The following is a 12,491-nucleotide window of genomic DNA, read 5'->3' as shown; positions in this document are numbered from 1 at the left end:
GACATAGGGACGAGCTAGGGGCACAGGCCCTTCTTGAAAGCAAAAGGCGTTCTACAATGGTGGCTGTAGTATATCCAATCCAGCCCACACTGGGGGAGGAACAAAGGGGCGTTGAGTCCCAGGAACTATCTATGTTAATATATGAATTGGAGGTTCTAGCAAATACTGCAAAAAACAAGACAGAGCTGAGGCAAGGTCGAGTAAGGAATAAAAGGAAACTTGCATCCCTTCCATTAGAAGCAAGAACAATTTTGCAGAAAAAACAGTCAATCAGATAATCCAAACTTGCCAGATAATCTGATGGATCGGAGATATGAGGTACAGGAAGCTGAGCCCGTGGCTACATTGCAAGGGCAGAGCGAAAGAGAGCCCATAACAGTTTCTAACATCCTGGCAGATGGCAGTAAATGACAAGATGAATTGAATGGCCTGCTGGAAAGATGGCTATGGCCTGGATTGTCAAAAGAACAAATGAAGCTGCCAATAACTCAGTTGCCCAAAACAACGAAGGGCCCACCTCAGGGAGGACCCAGTGATAAAAGGACAGACAAGTGCAATGGTTATAAGGAGACCCCTCTGATGACAACCGTATGTGGGCCTTGCTCAAGTGACTACTATGGGAAAACACCACAAATGGAAAGACATGAAGCCTGCAAAAAACAGAGGGCCACTGAGCAAAAGAAAGGTTTCTCAACGTTGGGGAGGGGATCAAACTAAAGGAGATCCACCGTCTAGCTAGTAGCCCCTTTCTGAATAGATCCACTGTAATGAAATGACTTCACTGAATACCAGCTCTCAGAAACACGAAAAGAAAGAATATTATTCAATTAACTCTGCCAGATGTAAACAGTGCTACACATTGGGTTATCATGGAGTTCGTAACACCAGCAATAGTTGCGTTATTAAATCTGCAACAAAATAACATAGTTGAGTTGGGATACGGCTCACTGTCTGTTGTAAACAAAATGCCAGTAGCCTGGAAATTAACTATGAGCAGAGTGTGTGGAGCAGACGCATCGATAAATAATGCCCCTCGGAAGTGGAGCATTTGATCCCCATGGAAAGGACAACATTGCTCACTAAGCCTAAAGCAAGTATCACAGATGCCAGGAATAGCCCAGCTTCATGGGCTCTAGAAACATTTAAAGAAAGTGATATGAACTAGTTGTGAAGGACAGGAAAATTAGCTCAATTTAAGTGGGCTTCCTGGAACTGCTGTGGTTTTGTATTAATTCAATGTGATGTGTTTTTACTACAGGAGACTTGGCTAGTAGACTATTTTTGTATAGATGGTTTTAATGTAATTTGTATCCCAACGAGGCAAAATGCGGGTGGCCGACCAATGGGAGGCCTTGCCGTAGGGGCAAAGATTTAATTCTCCCTAGAAAAATTCTCCACCGTTCCTGCTCATGAATATATATAAACCGCCCAGCATGCATTATAATAAGGGAAATCAAGAAAAAATTATGAATTGGCAATAGAATTACGGTAAGTATGACCAATTTCAAATCATCATCATAAAAGTGATTTCAATGTCAAAGTACAAAATAATGAGAAGGTAACATACCAAAAAACCAGTTGATAGGTGCAGGGTTGAGCGGAAAGGCCATAGAGAGACAAAAGAAAATACATAAGAAGTTGAAGTTCATGGTCATTGGAAAATTCGTTTGATTTGCCAAAACTATTCTGATACGTGTGCTGACACATCATTTGTCCCAGTGCCACCAAACTGTAAAGTTATTATAGACCCGACGGCATAAAGCATAGTGTAGTGCTTAGGAGTGAGAAATTGAGGAGCTACGAGATAGAATGGATTTAGAGTGTGGGGACCACACCTGTCCTGCGTGAGTGATAACAGTGAGGACTAGAGAGGCATGCAAAGTTTACCATATATCTGATGACTCAAATGCAAGCTTACCCTGATATGTTAAATGGTAAGTATGGTAATCTATTAGTCAGAAAGCAATATAATATATACTAATATAAGTGTATTTGTGATTACAACAACAACTTTAAATCTCTCAGTGTTTTCTCTCTGTGGCAGTGCGCGAGTCACCTCACTTCCAACCTCATTAAATAAGTATTACCAGATTTGAGCCGTGTTTAGGGGGGCCCTGTGGAAGGGTATTTACAGCAGGCCACTCTCTAGCGCAATAATAGATTTGTTGAACCTTTTACCCCTAATCATCTATGTATTATAATAACATGATATACGTGAAGGTGACTGATACTCTAGATCATTGGTACGATCGTCACTCTACTTGGCGAGTGATTATTGCAGGGGATTTTAATGAACATGCATTTGGGCAGGAGGTTGTCTTGCCTAATGTAAATGCTATTAAAGAACTTTCACCTTTAAAAAAATGGGTGAGACCTCAGGGGAAAAAGGAGAGGAACTTGGTGTCTGGAAATGCATAGCTTAATGTGTTTAAATTTAAAAGGGAAACAAAAGGTACAATTGAGAATACATGGACTAGTGGGAAGACTGCCACTTGTATTGACTATGTGTTTGTTAGTCAGAAAATGTGGCCAAGATGTAGCCTCTTGACTTTACTCCAGACTAATCTTAGTGACCAATTGGTATTAACATGGGGTTATACGTGAGAAGTGACCCAGCACCCAGGAGGTTCTTTGTGGGGGTGGTGGTAAACAACCAGGGGAATCACATGTGTTGGTCAGATAAATATTGAGAGACTAAATACTCATTATTAAGAGGATCTCTCCTTATTTGTGAATAGTATGGATTAATGTGATTGGAACCTGAATAAGGCACTATTAACAACGTTTGGTAGGCTACATTTGCATGCCATGAGTAAAGGGAGATATAGGCTGTTGCATAGCGCCTTTGACATGGACATTTTCCAAAGAAAGAGTGCACTAAGAAAAGAGAGAGCTAAAGTCAAAAAGCAGAAAGATCTGTCCAAATCAATATGTCTGGCCCATTTAAAGAATTTGGACACTACATTTAAAAACTGGGTTAAAATACATAAAAGCTCTCTATCTAGTGCAAATTGGATAAACATCTACGACCTGTTGCGCACAAACGATGCAAAAGAAATTTGGTCTTGTTTTAGGACTTTCCTGGCAGGGAAAACAGTAGTGGAATTAAAGCCTGGACAACATATCTGGGAGAGTTACATCATGACCCTAAAATAGAGGAGTTAATATTGCCACATGGTTTAAAGAGAGGGGGAAACTGACTGGCTAAAAACATCTATGGCACCTGGCCCGGACGCTGTACCAAATGTTGTGTGCAAGTCCAACCACCCTGTGCTGGGCGCAGATCCTGGCTCAATGGTTTGATAAAATCATGGCATGGATGTTTATGCCAGATAGCTGGCATGAGTCTAACCTTGTCCCCGTATAGAAAAAGGGGTGGAGAACCCAAACCCACTAATTATATATTTCTTGCAATGCTGGGCAGAAGTGCAAAGATTTTTGCCACATTGTTAATAAAAAAAATTGACTAGATTGGCGGAAGAGACGGGACGCCTACACAAATGCCAGACCGGTTTCCAGAAATCTCATAGCACAATACATCATAATTGTGTCCTGCAGTATATGATTGAGGCTACCAAACATCATGGAGGGAACAGCACATTACCAGTGTGGGTGGAAATAATATAGAAGGTGCTGTAAAAATATACCAAAGTAGCATTGTCCCGGCCCTGCTGTATGGAATGGAATTGCTCTCAGCCAGATGCACAGCTTTTTTGGATAAACTGGAAGGGAAAATGTACCTAAGGGCACCCTAATAGAGGCAGTACGATGTGTGATGGGCCTCCATTCTCTTAAAGCGTATTGGTTATTGAAGCGTTGTAAGTTGTACTGCTCTCTTGTGATCAGAACAAAACAAGACAATACGTTAATGGGGCTAGTTTCCAAAAGACTACACGTAGAGCCACTGGATTCCTTTTTGAGTTGTTTACACAAGGAGGCCTGGGAACATAATGTATGTGATAACATACATTTTCCCTTAGAGGAGATATCAGAAATATCCGACTAAGAGAGACAGTTAAAGAAGAAGACCTGCGCATGGGACAGGACTCAGTGGATGCAAAAACTGTCTAAGAAAAGAGGTTACAAGGAATATACTCACCAGGTTTTTGTGGTGTGTTGGCCGGCCTCATACCCGTTGAAACCGTGTAATAAGAAAAAGAGGGAATACATCACCTACCTTCGTTTAAATATCCTACCCACATTTGAATATACGGGTAGTTGGATAGGTGTCCTATATGAAGACCATAGGTGCAGATAATGCCAGAATGCTATTGAATCTGCTCGACATATAATGACACAATGCCCCAAATTACATTCTCAGTATGAAAAGGCCTGTGCCTCTATGGTAACAGAGATGGTCAACATAGAGGGAGATCAATTTTGGAGACCTTAATTGATGCCACCTCTTTGACCATAACGGGCGCAGGATATTTTATATGGATTGAGGTGGTAAAACTGCTCTTGAACAGATAAGTAATGAGGAAATGAATGGCTCTTTAAGCCTAGTGCAATAAACATACACGATTTCAAAAGTAAGCGAGATCGAATGAGATATTTTAAGCCACTGTAAAAGTCTCCAGTATGAAATTTGATCAGTATGTGGGTTTTTTAAAATGGAAGCGTTTGTAATTGATGTGTAGTTTTTAATATCCTTTCCTATAATTACTATCATTATATTGTTGGATTGTCAAAATAATTTTCTAATGTTTTCTTGTATTAAAATGTGTGCTTAAGGTTTTATTTTGTAACCAAATGCAAAATAAAAAAGAAATATATACAAATATATATACAAATATATATATATATTTTATAGCCATGTTGCTGATGGCGTCCACAAGTGTGTCCATGAAAGTAGGGTTGTATGTCAGCGGTCCGTAGACAAGTAGGAATGACAGGTTTTTTTGTTGATCTAGGGCTCGGTGAAGAAGGAGTGATTCACAGTTTGGGATGTTCAATGGCGGTGCTGTTGTCTTAAGGGCGATCTTTGTATGCAACAGCAAGACCTCTGCCTCTTTTTCCTTCTCTGTTGGCTTGTTTCAGTTTGAAGTTGTTGGGTAGGGATTTGTGTGCGACCAACCTGGCATTTTGATTTAACCAGGTGTCGGCGAGGAATAGGATGTCTGTTCCTCCTTCATTTAGGAGTTCGTATATCTCTGTGGTGTGTTTTGACATTGATCTTGTATTGAATAGGTTGCAGTGTATCCTTTTATTTTCTGGATTTTGTTTGTCCTTTGAAGGTGGTTTTGGGGATTTCAATTGGTGTTGATTCATTTTACGTTTTGATTCTACATTCAGTTTTGTTGCTTAGCTTTCCTAGTTGAGGAGACCTAGAGGGTTGCATTTTGGGTAGATATTTGCTTTGGGGTTGTTTGCAAGATCTTGTTAACGGTCGTTTGCGTCTCGCCAATTGCTTGTAATGAACTGTGAGTTGGATTCAGATTGTTCAGTTATGCTTCTGCGTATTTCATGTCTGTCTGTTGTGTTTCCAGCATTCCTCTTTGGTTGTTTAATGTGCTCGTGGGTAGTTGGCTGATAGATAGCGTGACAGGTACAATGATTTTGGTCTTGTTCCAGTGAAGGGAGTCTCTTCCAGTGGGCAGTCAGTTGAGCTATTTCTTGGTGTTGGATAATTCTCTGGAGTAGGGGTTTGAGATGGTTGGTCTTCGGTTTGGTGTATTCTATTTTGGTTATTTGTGTGTCTGTATTTCCTGGTACAAGGCATTTTTGTGGTGCAGCACTGTTGGTTAGAGGTTAGGTTTCTTGGTTGATCTTGGATCTATTTTTCCAGTTTGGTTGGTTATTCTGGTCTCTCCTGGTGATTGCCTGGTTATCTACAGGGCTCTTCATCTTTTTCCTTGCACCTATTTTGTGTGTGGTGGTGTAATTTCCCTGGCCAATGTACTTCGTTCATGGTGTTTCAGTGGGTAATATTTGCTTGAACTGTGTCTGGTTGTGCTATTCCAACTTAGAGCGGGGGACGTAGTGTGTAGAAGTGTGTAGGCATATATTATGGGTACAGTATCCCAGGGGTACTGTATGAGGGGTCAACCTAATGCAGGGGCCTGAATAACCATGGGGTCAAACTATTCCGGGGTCAGACTTATCCCTTGAGTGTGCCTATCTTGGGGACAGACCTATCCCAGGGGCAAACATATTCTATTGTCAAACATCTCCTAGGGGCTAGCCTATCCCAGTGTCAATCCCAGACAAATCTCCTAGGGGGGTGTGGATCACTATGCCCCCCTGCTCTTGTATCTCAGGGCTTTTGTGTACTGTGCTACTCCTAAATTACTCCTAGTTACTCCTATGGACACACTAACATAAGACACAAAGAAAACACAGGAATCGATTCAACAATAGAAACACTTTTATTCATACATAGCAATGCATGATGCGAACACTACTATAATGCAAATCCCAAATTTGCACCTTTTATGCTTTTGGTGCAAATCTAACATGCAATGCAATAACTGTACGCCTTACAGGCTTCTAATGCAAGCAATCTAATAGCAACTCCAATCCAAACCATTCCTCTCCAATCCACACCATACTTCACACTCTCTCTCTAAGACAAACCCTGTCTGATTACCCCATCTATCATGTCAGCCAAAGCTCTGTGTGAGTGTCTGTTCTAATTCCCCATTCACGTGTCTTATTCAACAATACTCCACTTTTGCTCTGTGTTGCTCTGTCTCTCCTCTGAAGCTAACTCTGCAACCAGCCACTCAGTCAGGGCCTCTCCTCTCTCTGCCAGATGCCAGCCGGATGGATCTCATCAGCTCTCATCAGAATGTTTCCTCATCTGCATATCAGCCAAAGCCATCCGATTCGCTGCACCCAAAACCGCTTCCCGAAGTACATCCAATCACTCCCAAATGCCTCTCCAAGTCATCTCTCCTCTCTCAGAGTGTCAGTGTGTTGTCTCCAACTCCAACTAACATCTCACACTATTAACTCCCTCTCTAGCTCAGAGAGCAGACCAGCAGAGAGCAGCAACTCAAATCTCAGAGCCTCACCTCTCATTATACCGTTCAATGACGTATACATATCCATGGTTACATGTCTCTATAAGATAAAATGCCTCTCTTCCTATCTGTCTGCATTTCTAAATGTGAACAGTGCCTAAAAGTCTGTGATGCATGTCTTGTACTTTTTCAATCACTGCGTATTCTGGTCAATCACTGCGTGTTCTGGTCATCATGACATTTTCTACATATCTATACTATATCTTCTGTCTGTCTGCGGTACGAAACACCATCCTACCATTTCCTCCTATTTCTCCATTCACTCCCTCTCTCCTTCTGCATGTCTCTGCCTGCAAAAGCTCTCCCTCTATGGTGCTACCTGCCCCCACCTTTTCTCTGTCTGTGAAGCACAACCCCAGGGCCTGATAATACCATGCCCTTCTCCACTCGGGCATAAGTCACGTCTAATCTGTCTGCCAAGCAAACTGTTCACGCATGCTTCGTTCACACTAACTCATAACAACTTCCGCACTGCGCAGCGCTTCTGTGTGTCTCATTCAGGATGGCTTCATGCTTTCTCTAGTGCTTACTCTCTCTCTCGCAAACCCAAGCGCTATTTATAATGCAGACTTGTCTCTCTACAATACATACATAATACATAACAACATATCTCTACATGTGTCTACATGTCTCTATAAATATAACAGGCCTCATTCTATAGCAAATACAAATGCATACAAAGTGGCAGAATAATGTGGATAATCTGATGTCACTACTTCATGTCACTTCTAATCAGAATGAATGATGGATAACTGGATCCCTAAATGGGTCATGATTCTCTAACAATGGGCAATGATTCTGTAATGATAACAAACCAGGCTTCTCCGTACAATCAGGTTTTACACCAGGGGCAAACTTATCCCAAGGGCAAACCCATCGCAGGGGTAGACCAATCCCAGGGGCAAACCTTTTTTATTGCAAACCTCTTCAAGGGGTAAATCTCTCCTAGGGGTGAACCTACCCCAGGAGTAATTTTATCCCATGGCCAAGAACTGTCTCGAGGCTATCTCAGGGGCAGAACTATTTTAAGGGGGGACTGCCTCAGTGGTGAAGCGCCTCAGTAGTATATGTGTCTCAGATGCCCAGATATCCTAGGGATAGAACTTTCCCAGGGGGAGAGTGTCTTGGGGGCGGACTGTCCCTGGGGCAGACTTATCCCTAGGTAGAAGTACAGAGGGCAGAACGTTCCAAAGATGAAAGAATTGTGGTAGGTTGTGTATCCCAGTAGGTGAGGTATTGCAAGGAGCCAATTATGTTTGGTTTGATTTTCCTGTGGCAGAGGCTTTGCAGTGCTAGACGTTTGCTCTAGCAAGGTCTCGTAATGGCAGATTATCCAAGTGGTTGAAAGGAACCACATGTTGTGAGGAACAGCAGGAAATAACCTCACTCACTCCCTTTGTATGAAGTGCAAAATAAGTAGTAAACTTTGCACACAGATTAGATTTACCTGCGCTAGAAAACAAGGCAAAGAATGACCATGTGTAAAGCGGCAGGGTCTACATAGCACTGTGGTCACGGTTCAGCTGCAGAGGCAAAGGATGCCCAAGACAGAGTTCATGTATTGAATATATTTTAATAATGTTACACCTGCTTTAAAGGCTCCGGTGTTTGTTTTTTCAGCTGCAACATCCAGCTGCACGTATTAATTTATTTATTTACTGGGGTTTTATAATGCACTTCATGCATGATCACTAAATAACACTAGCCAAAAATGAATGGACTGTGTGTTAGAGCTGGGTGTTGGAAAAAAACGATTATGGAAAACATATAAGATACATATTATTACCCACCATGGCATTGAAGAATAAGTCAACATTAAATGTGAAAGAGGCTGAAAGGGTTCCACTGTGCACAGAGCTTATTCTGAGTCCCGAAGTATGAATACCATGAGCAAAGATCATGTGGCAACCAACTTGAGTCTTGTTAATCCTTGCATCTAAGTCCTCTTGGATGTCTGCCATTGAAAGGATTGGTGGTTTTCATGTTTGGGCGATATGTTGATCATGTCAGTTTGATATCATGTTTATCATACTGTGACGAGGTTTCACCTCCATAGGCATTTTCCTTGGACTATTATCGCTCCCCTTCCACCCTTGCTCCTTTGCCTTGCCTGTTTGGCAGCGACACCTAACATGGGTACTTGCTTTAGGGTCATTGGGTGTGATACTGTGACCTCCATGTTGAAATGAGTGGGATAGTTGGGTCATTTGTGGATTTATATTGGACCTACTTGTAATCACTGCCCACATTAGGATAGTGAGAAACTCTGGTGTTCTTTCGCATAATTATAGAGTTTGGATCAGGGCTCCTTTCAGTTGAAGGCAATTCCTGGCTGCTAGAACTTTGTGTCTCGTGAAGCTTGAAGCTGTTGGCAGTAATATGCATGTCACTCAGTAACTGCCATCTTGCCAAACTACAAGAACTAAAATTTCCAGAATGGAGCATTATGAAAGTGGAATTAGCCGATATCACTTTATACAATAAAATGTACAAACTCAGGCTATTCCGTCCTCACAAATGGCATTCTATCACAACAAGTCCTCTCCAGGAGGAAAAGTTATCATTTGAAGTCTCTCCTGTGACATTGTAACATAAGCCTACATGAATGAGACGATACAAGAACGGTACGACGTCATTTCATTGCGGGATGTTTTTTCGCTGGGTTTTTTTACCGCAGAATTTTTTCGAAAAAAATCATCACATTTTTTGGGGGGGTTAAAAAAATTATATAAATTGGGTGTGGGTGTACGGGGATATGAACAAAATGAAAGGGGATGGTGGCTTTGGGGGGAGTAACCCCCCAAAAAAAAAAAGAAAATTCAATTGGTTTTTTTCGAAAAAAATCTGCGCTACAAAACCCCGCGAAAAAACATCCCGCGATGAAATGCCATGGAACCACAAGAACATTGAAGGGAAACTTTCTCTCTTGGTGACCTTCTGTAAAAGCGAGAAAGTCAGTCAGGGAAACGCTCCCTCGAATTGTTGCCTCCGTTCATAGCAAACTAATGCATTATATGTAATAGTTGATTTACTATCAGGCCCTGTTCACGCGGCTCACTGTGACGCCACGCCATGCAGTGGTCCATTATTACCCTCTTCACTGAATTGATTGCCGCGGACGGCATATGGACTACGGCCTAGACTTACTGGTATACATTCCAGTTCATAGTGTCCTGCTTTTATTGCATCATATGTAATATTGTATTGACTGTGTTCGCTGCCCGCGTCACGTGACTGTAACGACTCGCCTTGCTTCACTACTGCTCACTGTACCAAACTGATTGATACTGTTACCACACTTTTTATTGCACAGATGTATTGATGCACCTGCGGCTCATAGCGCCTTGCTTTACTGTACTATATGTAAATCATGGCTACTGTGTTGCCCTACTTTCCTGACTCACTATGATATCATGTTCAGGATTCCTCACGTCTATTGCACCAAATCAATCCTTGCAATTGCTTAGAGTGACCCACTCACACTGTACTACCTATTGTATTGGTCCAAATCACTGTCAAACTAATAGCCAACATAGCCATGAAAGAACATTAACTAATTTTAATCAGTCCATTTAGCTGTTTGGCTCACTGGAACCCGCCAATATCAATTTTCACCTCAACCTGCCATCTCCTGAGACCCATGAATTCCCTCACTTACCCCAGTGAGCCTACCTTTCGCCTGTCATGTCACCTAACCTACCCCCATCAGCCTCGATACCCCCATCTAGCTTCTTACCACCCTGTCTTGACTATGTATCTACTCGCCCCATAAGACAACAATACTAGGTTTAGTCTCCAAACCCAAAATTCTGTATCCGCCCAAAGCCCTTCCTCTTAACAACATAACAACCTTATACTCCACTGACCACCTTGATACCACAAATTACACACTACTCCAAGCATGCACACTAACTGCATTGTCTACCTAGCCTTGCTCCACACTCCATAGAAATTGCAGACTTAGCTCTAGATCTATACAACATCACCCCAGACCAAACACACAAGATACTACCACAGGAACTACTACAGTCATTCCAGTGGCCTCACATGCTTCGGAAACCAGCTTGAAATCACCCAATGATTTACATACCAACATATCACCGCCTCTTAAAGCTGCCCTCATCAATGCCAGATCCCTTCAGGCACATGCCTTAGATATCGCAGATCTCATAACTTCACACATCCTCGACTTCATTGCGATTATGGAGACATGGTTGCACAAGCCTCAGGCTCCTCACTCGCACTTGCCATTGAGAACAACGATTCAATTATCCGTGCAGATAGAGATTCCAACATCTCCAAAGGAGGTGTCATTCCATTTATACACAAGACATCAATAGGCCTGAGAAAAATTACTAATCTTCCCATGCCTACAGCAGAACTCTTATCTGTCAAATTATCCACATCACCTACCTCCACCATCACCCTGCACCTTGTTTATCGTCCACCAGGTCCAACTACCTCCTTTGAAATGACATCTCACACCTGCTATCTTCCAACACTAAGAATAAGACACAAGTCATCATCCTCTGTGATTTCAACCTAGGTCTACATGACTCCAATGATCAGAAAGTCTGCGCCCTGAAGGACACTTTGACTGAATTAGGTTTATCCCACCGCATCTCGGCTCCCACCCACAATACAGGTAGAATCCTTGACTGGAAAGTGACCTTAACTGCAATATTGATACCCTCTCTAACACCCCTTGTGCCTGGACCGACCATCCTCTCCTCCGGTTCAACATCAATGAAACTGCCTCATCTACCCCACAAACCACTCAAGTACCAGCCATGATGACTAGGAATAAACGTAATCTAACCCTACATAAACTCATCCCATTACTGCAGCCAATCACTAACCCCACCACAACGTCCTCAGACCCTACCGTTTTAGTTGATTTACACAATCATACTATTCTCAAGGCGATCAATACACTAGCGCCCATGAAACTACGCAAATCTAAATCATGCACCTCAATACTTGGGACACCCCCCATCTCAAGTCTCTCAGGAAAATCAAAAGAACACCTGTGTCACTATGGAAAAACACCCCCTCTGTAGCAAACAAGAAGAAAACTGTGCCGCAGCCTCCTTCAACTACAAAAATAGCCATACTCCAAGCTAAGAAAGAAAATTACAAGTCCAACACCAAGGAACTTTTCAATATCTTGAAGGAGCTAGAATCTCTGGCTTTGCCTCCTGACATGTGCATTGAAGACACCCAATGGTGTACCAACATACAGAATGCACTCCAAGTCAAAATTTCTATGCTCCAAAACAAAATAGCAACGAAGAAATCCCTCATTGCCAACAGTGACCCCACCTCGAACTCACAGTCTTTGATCATAAGTACACAACCCCAATTGAATTTCTCTCCACTCTCCATCAAAGAGGTTGAAACCATAATTCGGAAACTTAAACACTCTAACTGTTGAGATGATGCATGTCCTGCCCCCCTTGTTAAGGA

This window comes from Ambystoma mexicanum, chromosome 8 (genome assembly GCF_040938575.1).
Source record: "Ambystoma mexicanum isolate Mex_15411 chromosome 8, UKY_AmexF1_1, whole genome shotgun sequence".
Lineage (NCBI taxonomy): Eukaryota > Metazoa > Chordata > Amphibia > Caudata > Ambystomatidae > Ambystoma > Ambystoma mexicanum.
This window is presented reverse-complemented; position numbering follows the sequence as displayed.